Source organism: Alligator mississippiensis, chromosome 4, assembly GCF_030867095.1.
Source record: "Alligator mississippiensis isolate rAllMis1 chromosome 4, rAllMis1, whole genome shotgun sequence".
Classification (NCBI taxonomy): domain Eukaryota; kingdom Metazoa; phylum Chordata; order Crocodylia; family Alligatoridae; genus Alligator; species Alligator mississippiensis.
The window spans coordinates 83,317,931-83,333,549 of NC_081827.1; the positions used below are offsets into that span (position 1 = coordinate 83,317,931).

General features: G+C 41.5%; 1 protein-coding gene across 1 annotated transcript in view; it reads right to left on the reverse strand.

Moving 5' to 3' along the window:
* MGAT4C (MGAT4 family member C) overlaps nucleotides 1–15,619 on the reverse strand; it is a 753,010-nt gene that overhangs the window by 567,031 nt on the left and 170,360 nt on the right. The gene's annotated exons all lie outside the window — the stretch shown is intronic.

The window sequence follows — 15,619 nt, forward strand, 5'->3', positions numbered from 1 at the left end:
GAGAGAAAAAAGGAAAGAATTTTTAGCATACAAAGAATCCCATGTAGACAAGAATATTTTGAGATTAAATTATGGAAGAAGCAGACTGTGAGAAAAATAGTTTCTTAAAAGCAGACAGGATCAGTGATTTGCTTAGTACAAGTGAAAGATATATATCTATAGATAGCTTGATAGAAATATCTCTATAACTATAATATAGAGGTATCTCTATCTCTATAGAGATAGATATAGATATATATAATGTTTATTATTAGTTTAGATTTGGTTATATATCTATATCTCTTTCTATATACAGATATATATAGAGAGATATAGATAGATATATATAGAGCAAGAGAATGTTTATTATTTGTCTACTTAGTTTTGATTTGATTTGATTATAGATCTATCTATATATATCTAGATCTAGCTACACAATCAGAACTAAGTAAAAAAATAATAAACATACTTCCCAACTGCTGCAATATACAGGTTCAGAAACATGAAGAAATAAGTGACTTTGAAGCTCATATGCATGTATTTATTGGAAAATTAACTGTGCTTTATACACACTTGAAAATGCCATTATTTAAAAAAAAATCTATAAAAAATTCAAAATAAAGATGAAAAATGAGAAAAAAAAAAAAAAGAAAATGCCAAATGTCCATCACAGCATGTACCTTCAGCAACAATCTTGACTCCTGCCTCTAAATAAAAGCATTTTTGTAAGTTTACAGTACAGGAAATGAATGTAGTGTGTGAAGCCAAGGCAGATCCACAGGATGGGTAGCGATGTGTCTGTACCCCACTTTTGGATTGAACCACATACCAGGAACCTCTGGGGACTAAAAAGTCCCCAGAGCAAGCAAGAATCCCCCCCTCCATTGCTTTCCATGTTCCAAGTCATATCCCCTCCACTCCCCCACACTTGCCACTGCTGTTTTCCCCTGCTGTCCTGGGGCAGAAGAAGCTTATGTGCCACTCCTGCCCACTCCAGCAAGGCTGCCTGTAGTTTGAGTTCAGCTGGGATAGTGGCAGCAGCGATGGACAGGGAGGTGGGTTTCCTGTTGCTGCTGTCCTGCCACTGTTGCTGTCACTGTCCTAACTGAGTCTAGACCCCACACATCCAAGCTGGAGCAGCAGTGGCTCTGAAGGTCCCCACCACCCTGGGAAAAGTGGGAAAATCAGCAGTGATGAGCTGGGAAATGGGAAAGGGGAGGGGAAAGGGCAGGACTGAGCACAGAGAAGAAGTGGGGAATTCTTGCTTGCTCTGGAGACTTAAGAAAGTGCCTGGAGATTCCCACAGTGCAGTCTACCTGCACCAGTGGATGGGAGAGGAAGAAATGACTGGAAGCAGGGTACAGCCACCCCTGCAGTTCTGATTGCTGCTGTCACCCCACTCTTTGCCAAATCCTGAATCTACCACTATATGTAGCTAGAATAATCTAATGTCTTCCTCCTATGTGGTGCACATTTATAATGCTATGCATGATTGCTCTGTTCAGTTTTGGAGATATTTGAATTGGTTAAGACTATCAAAAGACACACTCACTATGGAGTTTTTTACATAAACTTCTCTTTTATTTGTTTTGTTATCTAGTCTGCAGCAGTTGTCCTTTGAGACACACTAACTAGGACACACACAATGTATTTTAATCAATATATACTTGAAATGATCAGATCAGCCACAATACTTGAGAAAAATATATTATGTTTAAAGGTTCATTCATCAAGAAGCAGAGAAGGAACATCATGTCTATTCTCTAGTTTGTCCTCCTGTATACAGCAGACCCAAGGACTTCCCTGAATTAAGTCTAAACTGAACACAAAACTTTGTCTTTTAGAGGAAAAGTATAATATTGATTTAAAAATTGCCGATACAGGAGACCCTTGCCATTTGTGGGGGATACATTCTCATATCCCCCGTGAATGGTGAAATCTGCAAATAAGGCACTGCGTCCATGAACACTGTCTGCATTCATGAACTCAGTGCCCGCAGCGGCTGGTGGGGGGTGGGTCATAGTTCACTGGCAATAGCAGGAACGTGGCAGTATGAGTGCGGTGGCAGTGGCGGGAGCCCAGTGACAGCAAGCACGGAGCTCCAGAGGAGCTCCTTTAAGTGTATTTAAGATGCAGGTTTGGCATTCATGAATATTTGAAACCACGAATGCTGAACCCACAAATAGTGAGGGTTTCCTGTGCTGAAGAATGTCAAACAGCACTTGTTAAGTTTTCTTTAATGATTAACTACCCTTGTTATTAAAAATTTGACTCTTTCTTGTTTGAACTCATCTAATTTCTATTCCATCTATTGGATCTTGTTATAACTTGATCTGGTAAGACTTAAAGATATCCTTCCTTACTTGAATTTATAAACAGTGATCGAGTCCCTGCCCACCCCCATTAACTTTCTCTTCAATAAGCTAAAATGTTTGAAATTTACCTGCCTCTAACTTAAAACGGCATTATTTCAAACCTTTAAGTCATATTCATACTCATAGCTCTTTCTAAACCTTCTCCTAAAATTTGTTCTATGATTTCTTGAACAGGACAAGATACTCCAGGAATGGTTTCAACAGTATGAAATATAGCTTTATTGCAACCTCCCTACTTCAACTGACTGTTCCAAAGATCATATTAGCTCTTTCTAATAAAAACATTGCACTGGGAGCTCACATGGATTAGTCAGCATAACTTCTCTTGTCTTTGCCAGATTTACTATATAATTGAAGTGTGACATACAATATTTGTTCCTAAAGGCAAAGACTTAGAGGTCCACAAGAGATATAACTCCTACTTTTAGATTTTGAACTTCATAACTGAAATCCTTCAAACTCTCCCTTGGCTGATGCCTAAACCTGAAGGTTCATAACATTCTTAGGTGCTTCGTTATGCCACAAAAAGTTGTTTCTGGTTATGTACAGTTCTACTTGTAGATCTCTCTGCAGGAACAGCTTCATGTTTATCATGTTGAATAGTTAGGCATCTGTTTCAGGCCTAAGCCCCAGCAGGTTGCAAAGTTGGCGTTCTTACCTACTGGTCCTAATCTGATGCATATTTTCAGAGCATGCCCAACAGAATGGGCTCTGCAAAAATTCTTGACAGAAGGGGCCATGTTGTGCAGCAGCTCAGAGTAATTACCAGGCTCTGGGAAAAAGTTATTCGACACTCTCTATTGATGAGGAAGATTCAAACACACATCTGCCTCCCAAACATTAGGCTACAAACTGTTGGAAGTGGGAATGTTGAGGATGAGCTTTTTAGTTTCTCTTCTTGAAGCTGATCTATATTTCATAGACTATTTAAATACTGAGACCAAGAATAAACAGGACTCTAGTCCAGCAGTTAGGACACTCATCCAAGGAAGTGGGTCAAAATTCTAGTCCCCGTTCCAATGAATATATAATATAAAATAGTCAGTGAAGTAAGGAATGGAACCCAAAGATTAAAGTCATTTTCAGCAGTCTCTTCTCAGCTCCAGAACTCTCCCCATCTTGCAGCATGCCAGGACGTAAGAATGGGTATCTTTTGGAAAATCTCTAAGACTTTCTGATTTGGGCAGTCATTAAACAAACCTAGGGTGAGATATTGTTTCGGGAGTTCTTTTATGTTGATATTCTGGTTCCCATTTAAGTTGTTTTGTCGCTTCCCTCTTTTATAAGCATTTTGTTTGGCTTATTGCCTCCCTGAGCCTTGTTGGGAAGGGTGGTCTATAACTCTAAATAAATAAACAAATAAATAAATGGATAAATAAATATAGAACAGAAATATTTACTAAAGCACTTCTGACTTTAGTGTTAAAGTACTGTGAAATGATGGGAACCAAACTCCTAATTATTGCAAACAGTATTTTTCTTGTGTTCCTTTACATTAATTTCTAGTTTCTGCTACCAATAATTTCTAGTTTCTGCTGCCAACAGTTTTCCCTCTCTTTCACTCATCATCCCTACTTTTCTTGACTTTCACAGCTGCTTCATACTTGAATAGCAACTTTTGCATGTCATCAAAGCTAGTTGGTGTTTGATTTTTTAAACTCTAATTGAAGTGCACACACTCTCAACTCCAGAAGCATTTATAAAAGTGCCCAGTAATGCAAGGTATGACATGCAATGCATCACTCCATCTCCTCTCTGCCACTTGACCTTTCCAAAATAGCTTATAATCACTAGTTTTAACATTCCAGTCATGACCACATTTCCTATTAAAGGGTCTTGTTTCCTGGTTTCCAGTAAATTGTGACAAATAGCAGTGCATGGGAAGAATATTGTTATTATTATCATTATCATTATTATTATTTTATACAAATCAAAACAAATACAGACAACTCTTGAAAAATATATTAATACAAGAAGTCAATGCACTTAATTCCCCAAGTTGGATTAAAAGTTTAATCACAGTAGAAAATTTAATTTTAGAAACTAACCCCAATTTATATCATGGATATTCAAATTAAAGACTAGGAAAAGCAAATTACATTGTTACCAAATTCACATTTTGAATTTTCCATAATGGATATCCATGTAACTCTTTTCCTTAATCAATCAAGGAAAAGCATCACCAGCAGCACTATATGGTGGTGATACAAGAATTTTAATCCAAATAGTGCCAAGCCCAAAGAATTACTTAAAAAATAAAATACCTTTACCAATATGGCTTATACCTCATAGGAAGGCTTATTCTGTGTCTTCTGCTGACCTTTTAGACACTCCATTTCCTTGGTGTGTTAATTTAAGCCAGGAATGAATCAACTAGTTCTGAAAAACTGGCTCAAAAATCAACCCTGAACATAAACTGAACTGACCTCACTTTTCTGAAATTCATCTTAGAATCTTAGCAGCTCTTGCCATTTCTGCTGTCCTGACCTTTTCTTCCCTAAATCATGAGTTTCCAAAAGCCTAAGAAAGTATATTATGGGTCATACTGGATATCTAGGGAGAGGGGAGGTGGGGGAAGTGTAGAAGAATGCAGCATTTGAACAGAATAATAAGTTTCCAGAAGCAGAGAGTCAATGTGCGAGAGTTGATTCTCCACTCAGATGAATACCAGTGAGACTAAGGAATCAGTAACCTTCTTGGAGTTAAGGGAAATGAGGGGAAGCATAGGTTGTATGTGTACTCTGCCCAATCGCCAACGTCCTCATTTCCAGAGCATAGTATTTATGCACATTTTTAAATGTGCTCCAGGGTGGGGTAGGAACAGGCAGCTCTTGGGAGCCACTCTAATAAATGCCCACAGTGTCTCATGTTTTCAGCATTCCACATTTCAAAATGACAGCAGGGGCACTTTAACTAAAGCTCATGTGATGAGTTTTAGTTAAAAACACCCCTTTTACCATTTGAAATGTGGGGGTGCTGAATACACAAGATGCTGCAGCACCCTGGAGCATTTTGATTAGAACGCTCCAGCAGACTTAACTAATCGAGTCTGTTCTGACACATTCTAATCAGAATGTGTCGGAGCACTTGTATAGGTGCCCTGTGGTTCCCACTCCCACTAGATCTCTCTATCCTTCTCAGCTTTCCCGCATGACTCACCTGATAACTTGATGCTATTTCAGTGAACTGGTCACTGAAGGACTAGCTCACTGGTTGCAGAGGTGACAGGACTTTCCTGATTGAGCCTCCTTTTGGGTAGCCTCCTTTGGCTTCTTAATAGACAGGCTTCTCCCTTTGGATTCTTAGTCTCTCCTGAGTCCTTCTCAGCACCAACTTTTCCTTTAACCCCTTTATGATTCTTTTAATGAGCCTATAGTATACTGGTCTCTCTTAAAGTCTACTTGGTTTTAGTCTGGGTCTTATTCAATCTAGTGTATCCCCAAACCAACTCTCAGCATCTCTTTCCTGGGTCTGGTCTTCTCCTCCAGGAATTTTGCTTTCCCCTGCTGCTGGAGTTTCATAGTTCCATAGTTTCATAGTTGGTAGGATCAGAAGGGACCTGAGCAGATTATCAAGTCCGACCCCCTGCCATGGGCAGGAAAGAATGCTGGGGTCAAATGACCCCAGCTAAGTGATTATCTAGCCTCCTTTTGAAGACAGGAGCAAGCACCACTTCCCTTGTAAGTTGGTTCCAGATCATAGCTGCCCTGACTGTGAAGTAGTGCATCCTGATATCTAGCCTCAATTTACTGTCAGTCAACTTATGGCCATTATTCCTCATTACTCCCAGTAGTGTTCGGGGGAACAGGGACTCTCCCATAGCCTGCTGGTCCCCCTTGGCCAGTTTGTAGATGGCCACCAGATCCCCTCTCAGCCTTCTCTTGTGGAAGCTGAACAGGTTCAGGTCCCATATCTTCCCCTTATAGGCCCTGCCTTGCTGACCCCTGATCATGCAAGTGGCCCTCCTCTGAACCCTCTCGATGCTGTCCACATCCCTTCTGAAGTGCGGCACCCAGAACTGGACACAATACTCCAACTGCAGCCTAACCAGTGTCACACAGAGGGGGAGGATCACCTCCTTGGACCTGCTTGTGATGCATCTGTGGGTGCATGACAAGGTGCGGTTAGCCTTCCTGACCACGTCCCCACATTGGCGGTCCATGCTCATCTTGGAATCAATAATGACACCAAGACCCTTTTCTGCCTCTGTGCTGACTAGAAGGGAGTTCCCCAGCCTGTAGGTATGCTGCTGGTTCTTTCTCCCTAGGTGCAGTACCTTGCACTTGTCAGTATTGAATCCCATCCTGTTCTCATCCGCCCACCCCGGTAACCTGTCTAGATCTAGTTGTAGCCTGTCCTTCTCCTCCAGCGTGCTCACTTCTCCCCATAACTTAGTGTCATCCACAAGTTTGAACAAGGTGCTTTTCACCCCCTTGTCCAAGTTGCTGATGAAGATGTTGAACAGTGTGGGCCTGAGGACCGAGCCCTGGGGGACCCCACATCTGCCCACATCTCTCCAAGTCAAAAAAGACACGTGCACCACCACTCTCTGGCTGTGGCCCTCCAGCCAATTTGCAACCCATCTGACTGTGTAGGCATTGATGCCACAGTTGCCTAATTTCTTAATGAGAATTGGGTGAGAGACAGTGTCAAAGGCCTTCCTAAAGTCCAAAAACACTACGTCCACTACGACACCTACACCCAAGGATTTTGTGACGTGGAGGTTGGTCTGACAGGACCTGCCTCAAATGAACCCATATTGGTTGCCCCTCAGCATGATCCCCCCTGCTGGTCCCTCGCAGATGTGCTCCTGGATAATTTTCTCAAAGAGCTTCCCCAGGACCAAAGTAAGACTAATGGGCCTGTAGTTTCCTGGCTCCTCCTTCCACCCTTTTTTGAAAATGGGGACCAAATTGGCCCTTTTCTAGTCCTCTGGCACCTCACCAGAGCACCACGAGTGCTTGTAAAGCTATGCCAGGGGTCCCGCAATGACCTCTGCTAATTCCCTCAGCACTCTGGGGTAGAAATCATCAGGACCTGCTGATTTTAACACGTCTAGTCTCACCAGAAGTTCCCTGACTAGGTCCTCACTGACCCTGAGCCAGGCAGCGCCTTCTACCCTTTATTGCTAGGGCCTTGTATTCCTGTAAGGACAGAGCCTCCCAGTCTGTGGTCACCTCTTAAAAATCCCTACCCCTTCTACTTATTCTTCCTTGTAATGGGGATGAAAGCAATCCCTGTTAGAGCACATTTTTATTTATTTCTCTTCATATTGTGGGTATCAATCAGAGGGAAGAGCTTAAATAAGGATGGGGAATTTGAATCAGTTAGGAAGAATGGAACATATGAGTTCTGGAGACCATTCATTTTACTCTCTATGGTTTGAGTAAATTGATACAGAATTTTCTGTTTGAAATTATACTTTGAACCAAGTGGACATTTCACAAAAAATATATATTCTGAAATAATGCAAAATAAAACTGATATATTTTTCACAGCTGTAATCAATCTGATTGGTTTAATTTTCTGACAATTCAATGAATAAGTCTGTATCTACTTATGAATACTACTTGTTTTTATATGCACTATTTGTAACCTCTGTTGCAAATTAGATCATTCATTGTGTATCATAAGAAACAAAAACATACAAGATGCCATATCAGGTCAGTCCACAAGTCAATCTAGCCAAGTATTCTGTATCTCACAGGGAAGGAGAGCAGATGCTAAGGGGAAAAATATTTTTTGCAGTGGCTGTCCAGGCTAATTGGATCCCTGTGCTCTTCCCTTATAACTTGCAGAATTTAGAGACCTAGGAAGTGATAATTTTGAAGAACTTGCACCACCTATCTATCATGTTTAATACCCATACATGGACCTATCCTACACACATTTGAATAATCCTCTTTTGAATCTGATTAAATCACCATCTATAATATCTTGTGTCAAAGAGCTCTAAGCTAATTGCACAGTGTAAAAAGACCCTCTTTGTTATGTTTAAACTCTTTTCTTCAAAATGTTCTTGTATTGCTCTTAGGTCTGGTATTGTGAGTGATGGTGAAGAGTATTTCCCTTTACTTTCCCCATGCTATTCATAATTTTATAAACTATTGTCATATCCCCCTTCAGTCATCTCTTCTTTAAGCTAAAAAGTCCATAAGGAACATACCATATAGTAAGACTCTTGTCTGGAAAATGAGGGCAAAGTAATTAACTGTTTAAAACTGAGGGTGCTGACAGACATGCAGCTCCATGGTCTAACTCTTGTTGCTTCACAGAAAGTACCATGAATTAGACCAACCCTCCTGACCCAACAGACATTTGCTGTTGGGTTAGGAGGATTGGGGATTGAGCTCCAGTTTGGAGCTGATCCAACTGAGGAGCTGTAGGCACACAGCTTCTTTCCCCTAGCCCTGCCCTGTCCCTCCTAGCTCCTGTGCTGCCTGCATGATGAGAATGGGGGAGAACACAGAGAAGGAGCCCAGCTGGCACTGGAGTTGGGGCAAGAGAATCAGAGCCCTCCACCCCCACCCCACCCAAGGCAGGGGACTCCAATCCAACCCCCTCTAGCACAGGCTGGGCAAAGTCCAGCCTGGTCTCCCTCCCCTCCCTCTTGTACACACCCCCCATCATGCAGACAGCACTGGGGGCAGGCTGGGCTGCATCAGCTCAGGTGCCTGATCACACACAAGTTAATGAAGGCACTCTGCTTTGAAGCACCTTCATCTGAACCCTCATATAGTAAGGGTTAATTTGTTGTACATTTGGACACTTTTAAAGTGCTCTGCAGCCATGCACTTGTATTCGGGCATAGCTGTAGAGCTCTTTTAAGTGGCTGGTCATGCAACAAATGCCACTGTCTGCATTCTGAGGCATCTCAACTGCTCTACTGATTTTGATGCAGTCTTCTCCTAAAGTTTTCAGCTGATCACCTGATCAACCATACATTTCCTCCTTAAAAAGGGAGCACAGCTCCTTTAAGTATTACTGAAAGCCACTGAAAAGTGAAGAGGAGGCAGAAAGGACCTTTATCCCCTTAAAGAACTAGGGCCAAATTCAGGTACTCATATAGTAGGGTGAGATCAGATTCAGATAGAGGACGGGATTGCATTCAGCATACTGAATTCCCTAGATCTTTAGCTCTTTTGTGTTCTCTAAAAAACTGAAGTGTTAAGTCTGTCTCCTTGCTTTCTTTCATGAGATTCTGATAGATTAAACTGGGGGGAGGAAGGAGAATAGAGTACACAGAGGCAAATAGACTCTAAAAGGAAATTTTCTAAGTAACTGCAGAGGGAGGGAGTAGAAGATCAAATCAATGCCATGATGAAGATTGCAATCAATCCCACTTCCAAAATAAGGTGTCAAGAATGAGATATTATGCTGAGGATCATGCCTGTGGGATGTCACAGTTAGGAATAGTGATCCAGATCCAGACAGCTTAGCAACAACAGACTAGAAAGATTCTCTCTAGAAACAGAACTGGATCATGTTGTGGCAAACAGAACAAATGGATAAAATAATCTTTGTATTTTCCTCAAAACTGCAGTTACAATCCATGAAACTTACAGATATTATGACTTTACAAATAAAAATGATGCAATTCTGCTAGTCAAACTATTTATAAAACATATATTAATCTATTCTGGTTTTAGTTTGTTATATTTCTTGGCCCTGCTCTATATCAATGTTACCTGAAAGTTTTATGAGCTTGATCCTGAAAGGGACCAATGACTCTGAGTAGGTTAAAGAGGCATCCCTAATTTAGTTTACAAAGGCATCATGATGTAAAAGACAGGTCCCTGAGACTTTTGAAAACCAGTTAAAATATCTTTGTAAACACATTTGAAATAGGGTTGTCAAATGATTGAAAAATTTGATCGTAATTAGTTGCATGATTAAAAAAAAATAGTCACAATTATTCATGATTTTAATTGCACAGCTAAAAACTCAAAATTATGCAAAATTATGCAGATACTTTGCATGGCTGGGGGGTGGGTATGGGGTGTGTGTATGGAGGGGGAATTTGTGAATGTGTGGGGGCTGTGGGTGGGTATGTGGGGTTTGGAGCCTGAGGAGGAGGGGTCCTTGCACACCCTGGCAGGATGTTGGATACTGTGGGTCAGGAGTGAGGGGCAGCAGCAGTGCTGTGACTTGGAAGTGAGGGGCAGGAACAGATTCAGGTCACAGGCATATCACTATCCCCTCACAATCATATTTACCACCCCTCCCCCACGCACACACACACATCTTCTTTTTTTTTAACTGGAAATATGGTAACCCTACAGGAACACAGCCCTGTGGCATATAGAGCAGTGCCCAGCAGGTAAGTTTGTGGAGGGGAAGGGATGGGGGACGGGCCAGATGGAGGCCCCCACATTGAGGGAGGGAGCAGGGAAGAGGCAGGGGCAGAGGCTGAAGTGAATGGGGCCCCAGGGCTGGGGTGGGTCATGGGATGGATGCACAGGTGGCTTATCCAGGGTTGCAGGGAGACACAGCTCCCTGCTGCTGTGCACATACCTGGGAGAGGCATGGCGGGGGGCACGTGCCCCCTGGTTTTGTGCATAGGGCAGAGGCAGATTGCCCACTGCAGGCTCAGGCTCTGCACCATGTCTTTTGCTTGCAAGCCATGCAATGCCATGTTATGCCTCCCATCACCAGGCAGGCAGGGGATGCACAGCATAGCCAGCATGTGGCTCCCAGGGCAAAAGTAGCATGGCACAGAGCCCCAGCCCACAGAAGGCAGCCTGCATCTGCCCTGCACAGAAATCCAGGGGCACATGTCTCCCATGCCTCCTCCAAGGGTGCACACAGTGGCGGGAAGCAGAAGCCCCCTGTGCCCCTGGATGGGCTGCCTATGGCTCTGTCCCATGACCTACCCAGCCCTGGGGCCCCATTTACCCAATCCCCTGCCCCTGCTCCACTCCCTCCCTCACTGTGGGGGCCTCAATCTACCACCCTTATCCCTTCCCGATCCTCCTGCCCCTTCACCTTCACAGACTTCCCTGCTGGGCACTGCTGTACATGCTGCCAGGGTGCATTTCTAGCCATGTGCATGCTGTGGCTGCTCATGTGAGTCTGTCTGTGTCTCTGTGCCCTCCCCCCCAGCCCTTAATGCTGCAGCAGCCTATAGCTCACACCTGGGATGCCTTGCAGTCCTCTGAACTTCCACCACTGCCCTACTGGGCAGCCCAGGGGTGGCAGTGATGGTGGTGGAGCAGAGCCTGGGCACAGGCTCCAAAACCATGTGTGATTAACACGTTTAAAAAAATTAATGCAAGAACCAATTAACACATTGATTGCACTTGTTAACAGCAATTAATTGACAGCCCTAATTTTTAGTCAATAAGACGAAGTTTGCCAATCTTTTCCTCAATCATCAGTGTAGAAAATTGAGAAGGGCAAAGCTGATAACTATATATTAATTAAACTACGGCTCAAGATCTTTACATTTTATATTTCCAGTTTCTCCATTTAAAAAAATAATTTTCTGTGACCAGATATGTATTCAGACTTTCAGAACCAAATCTTGTAAAGTACCTCTTCAACACAGAAGGTTGTGAGCATTTCATAGGATGAGCACTAAAGCAAAAAAGGTTAATTAAACCCCATATTTTCTTCTAAATAAGAAAGATGATGCTATAGGATGCTATGAAATGAAACACAAGAGATATCTTGTTATAACAAAAGGTTGGAAAAGGGGTTGAAAAAATACTTCAAACAACATTTGTAGGACTTTCATGAATCTACTTTGAATATGTTCTGAAGCATGTTCTGATAAAATCCTGTATTACCAAGGCTTGAAACATACAAGTCCACAAGAACACTAAAACAGGACCCAAAACATCTAGGTGATCAAAACAGTAGTGCTCAACTTTAAATTGATACTTTCCATGGAATTACAATCTACCATAGTGGCTGAAGGCCTTGAAAGAGGATAAATTGATAATAATACTAGTCATTACAACAGGATTTTCCCTTTAGCTCAAACAAAGTTCCCCTAAGACTTCATTTCAAACAAAGTTCAAATGCCAGCAAAACCTTCAGACTTTAATGACACTTAAAGAGACCGATTTAATACCACTATAGGCTTCTAGCATGCACCAGGGGACTCTCAATTTTTTTTTCATGTGGATTGCCAGTGTGTTACTTAGGGATGTGTAAATCCTTTTGGGGATTTCAAGATGTGTGGTACCTTTACAATTTTATTAACAAACTGAGTCAGCATTTGTGGTTTTTATGGGAGTGAACTATATATGATTTGAAGTGGGCAACTACATCAATCTAGCTTGTCTTTTAAGTGTATAGGAATATCCAAGGGACTGGAAGAGGTTGAAACTCAGGATCACAGTGTGAATGCAGTGCTAAGATAGTTATCAAATATTTCCCCTTTTCAGCATACCTTACTATATTACATTGGCCTAGTGATATTAGCTGTAGAAGAGTGAGCACAAAGATAGTAATATTTAACAGTATATTTATAAATTATTTGATCAAGTTTATACCTTACAGAAATTGTTCCATTTTATAAGAATTATTAAACATGGAATAAAATAGTGCTTCTGTAACTTAGGTGTATATAAAGCTACACACACAGAACAGATAGCAACAAAAGGTGAATCTTTACTGGTCATGATGGTAAAGAAGGTATTTAAAACAGTATAGTGTATGACCCACCTCATACATTTTCTTGATAGAGTTCACAATTTTTTTTTAAATTTGGTTAAAATTGATTAATTGTTTCCTTACTTTTTAATTTCAGCAAAGGGTATTACATTCATATTTCACATCAGAGTATTATCTAAAATTTTGCTTTCATTATTCTTAACACAAATATTGTTGTTAGAACTAACCTGCCATTCATGTCAGTTATAAGTAGTGCAAAAAATGGAAGCTGTGTCTGTTTCAGTCCTATATAGGGAATACACTGCTTCTTTGTACAAAGAAAATTATTTTTCATCTCCTTACTTCTGTGTCCCACCTGCCTGCATAGATGTCTGCGATGCTGTCATAAGTCACACAGGAAGGTGATGAACTTTTAGATGCATTTCTAGGGCTAAGTACAGACAGTCAAAAAGCCTGAGGCTGAATCAGTTCAGACTTTACAGGTTAGTCTAAGCTGCAAAAATTAAACTAAGACACAACTGGACACTGATTCAGGAAATGCAGCCACATGCCTGCAGTGGCTTAGGCCAGATGCCAGGGGGGTGGGGGTGCTAGACCACAGCTCTCTGGCACTTCCTCTTCCTGCTGCCCCTGAAGCCTCTGGGATTTGCAGTCCAGAATCACAGAAGCAGGACTCTGCACGGTTGTGCATTACTTCCTCTTTCTGCTTCCAGGTGCCTCTGGGATTTGTAGTCTACAGTTGCAGCCAGCAGTAATTTTAGCAGCAGGGCAGCTCTATAGTTGTGGGAAGTGGGGATTAACCTGGGTAAATGTTTAAATCAGTAGGTCCAGCTGTTCTTCACCCAAGGGTGTTGAGGGTGTTGAGGGAATTGGCGAAGGTCATAGTGGGGTCCCGGCACAGCTCTATGAGTGCTCATGGGGCACTGGCCAGGTAGCAGAGGATTGGAAAAGGGTGATACGGTCCCCATTTACAAGAAGGGGAGAAAGGAGGACCCCAGCAATTATAGGCCAGTTCATCTTACCTCAGTCCTTGGGAAGACCTTTGAGAAAATTATCAAGGAGCACATTTGCAAGGGCTTAGCAGGGGAGGTAGTGCTCAGGGGTAACCAACAGGGGTTCACTGAGGGCAGGTCCTGCCTAGCTAACCTGGTTTCTTTTTATGATCAGGTCACAAGGTCCCTGGATGAGGGTGTTGGGGTGGATGTCATCTTCAAGAACTTTAAGAAGGCCTTTGACATGGTTTCCCACCACATTCTCTTAAAAAAAAAATAGGTGACTGTGGCATTGATGCCTACACAGTCAGATGGGTGGCAAATTGGCTAGACAGTCGCACCTAGAGAGTGGTGGTGGACAGGTCATTTTCAACCTGGAGGGATGTGGGCAGTGGAGTCCCCCAGGGCTCGGTCCTGGGGCCTGTACTGTTTAACATCTTTATCAGCCACAGCCAGAGCCTCAGTAGCTACCTGCCCTTTGTACTCAAATCCAAGAAAAGGGCTTCCCCTCCCACTTTGTTGCATGTGGGGGGGGTCATCTTGAATTTGAGTAAATATAGTAGATCACTCACTCAAAGAGATAGAGGCCTGTCATACTGAAAATAAGGCTTAATGTATTACAAAATACCCAACTTGGGACTCAATATGGTATTACATGATGGGATTTCCATTTATTCAGTTTGCCTTTTCTTTTTTGGTTAGAAAATTATATGAAAAAAACTTTTTTTTTTTGTATGTGTTCATTGGCATATTGTGTCTAGAGGTCAATTGAATGAGTTATATTGCTATCATTCCTGGAGTCATTTTCAGTAGAATGCATTCATTTTATTCTAAAGTGTTTTTCTGTTACCCAAAGAGCACAGACCATTAAGGCTCCAGTAACATCTTGAATATGCATTATAAATAAAACCTAGTATGTGACACATTTTATGTTATAACTTTCACTGCATCCCAGTTCTATATATATGCATCTCAAATTCAAAGGACACAATATACCTATTTATCTGTTCTGTACCATAAGGCAATTAATTAAAGTTCTGACAGATAAAGACATTTGTTGTTTTACTATAGTCCAACTAATCACACTAGCAATTAGGTTGTTGCTCTCCATTGGCACCCATGTATATTGTGCAGGTAGAGGGAACCGAATTATCACATTCTAAATGCCTTATGCTACTACTATTCAGACAACTTTGAAATTAAAAAAATAAAGATAACTATTACCTAACTCAAATGATGCCAGAAATCTATAATAGATCTCATCTTGACAAGAAAAGGGGGAGAAAGAAATCGTCACAGAACAAGAATGTAGTGGTTGCTTAAATACCAATGATTATGACTGCATTACATTTGTTATGCACAAATAAAGTACAGTCAATATAATTGTTGTACTTGGTGGCTTAAAAGGACTAAATTTGCCAGTCAAATCAGCTAGGATAAGCTATTTAAAACACTAAAATATGAATAATAATTGGTAACGGTTTAAGAACACACCCTAAAAGCTACAAACTTATTCCAAAGAAAGAAGAATACTGTGAAACAGTGAAAATCTAAAAGATCAATAGAAAGTTGTTTTTTTTAAATATAGAATATTAAAACAAGTGGGAAAAGGAGAAATGTTTACAGCAATGAATATAAAATAAAGAAGTCAGG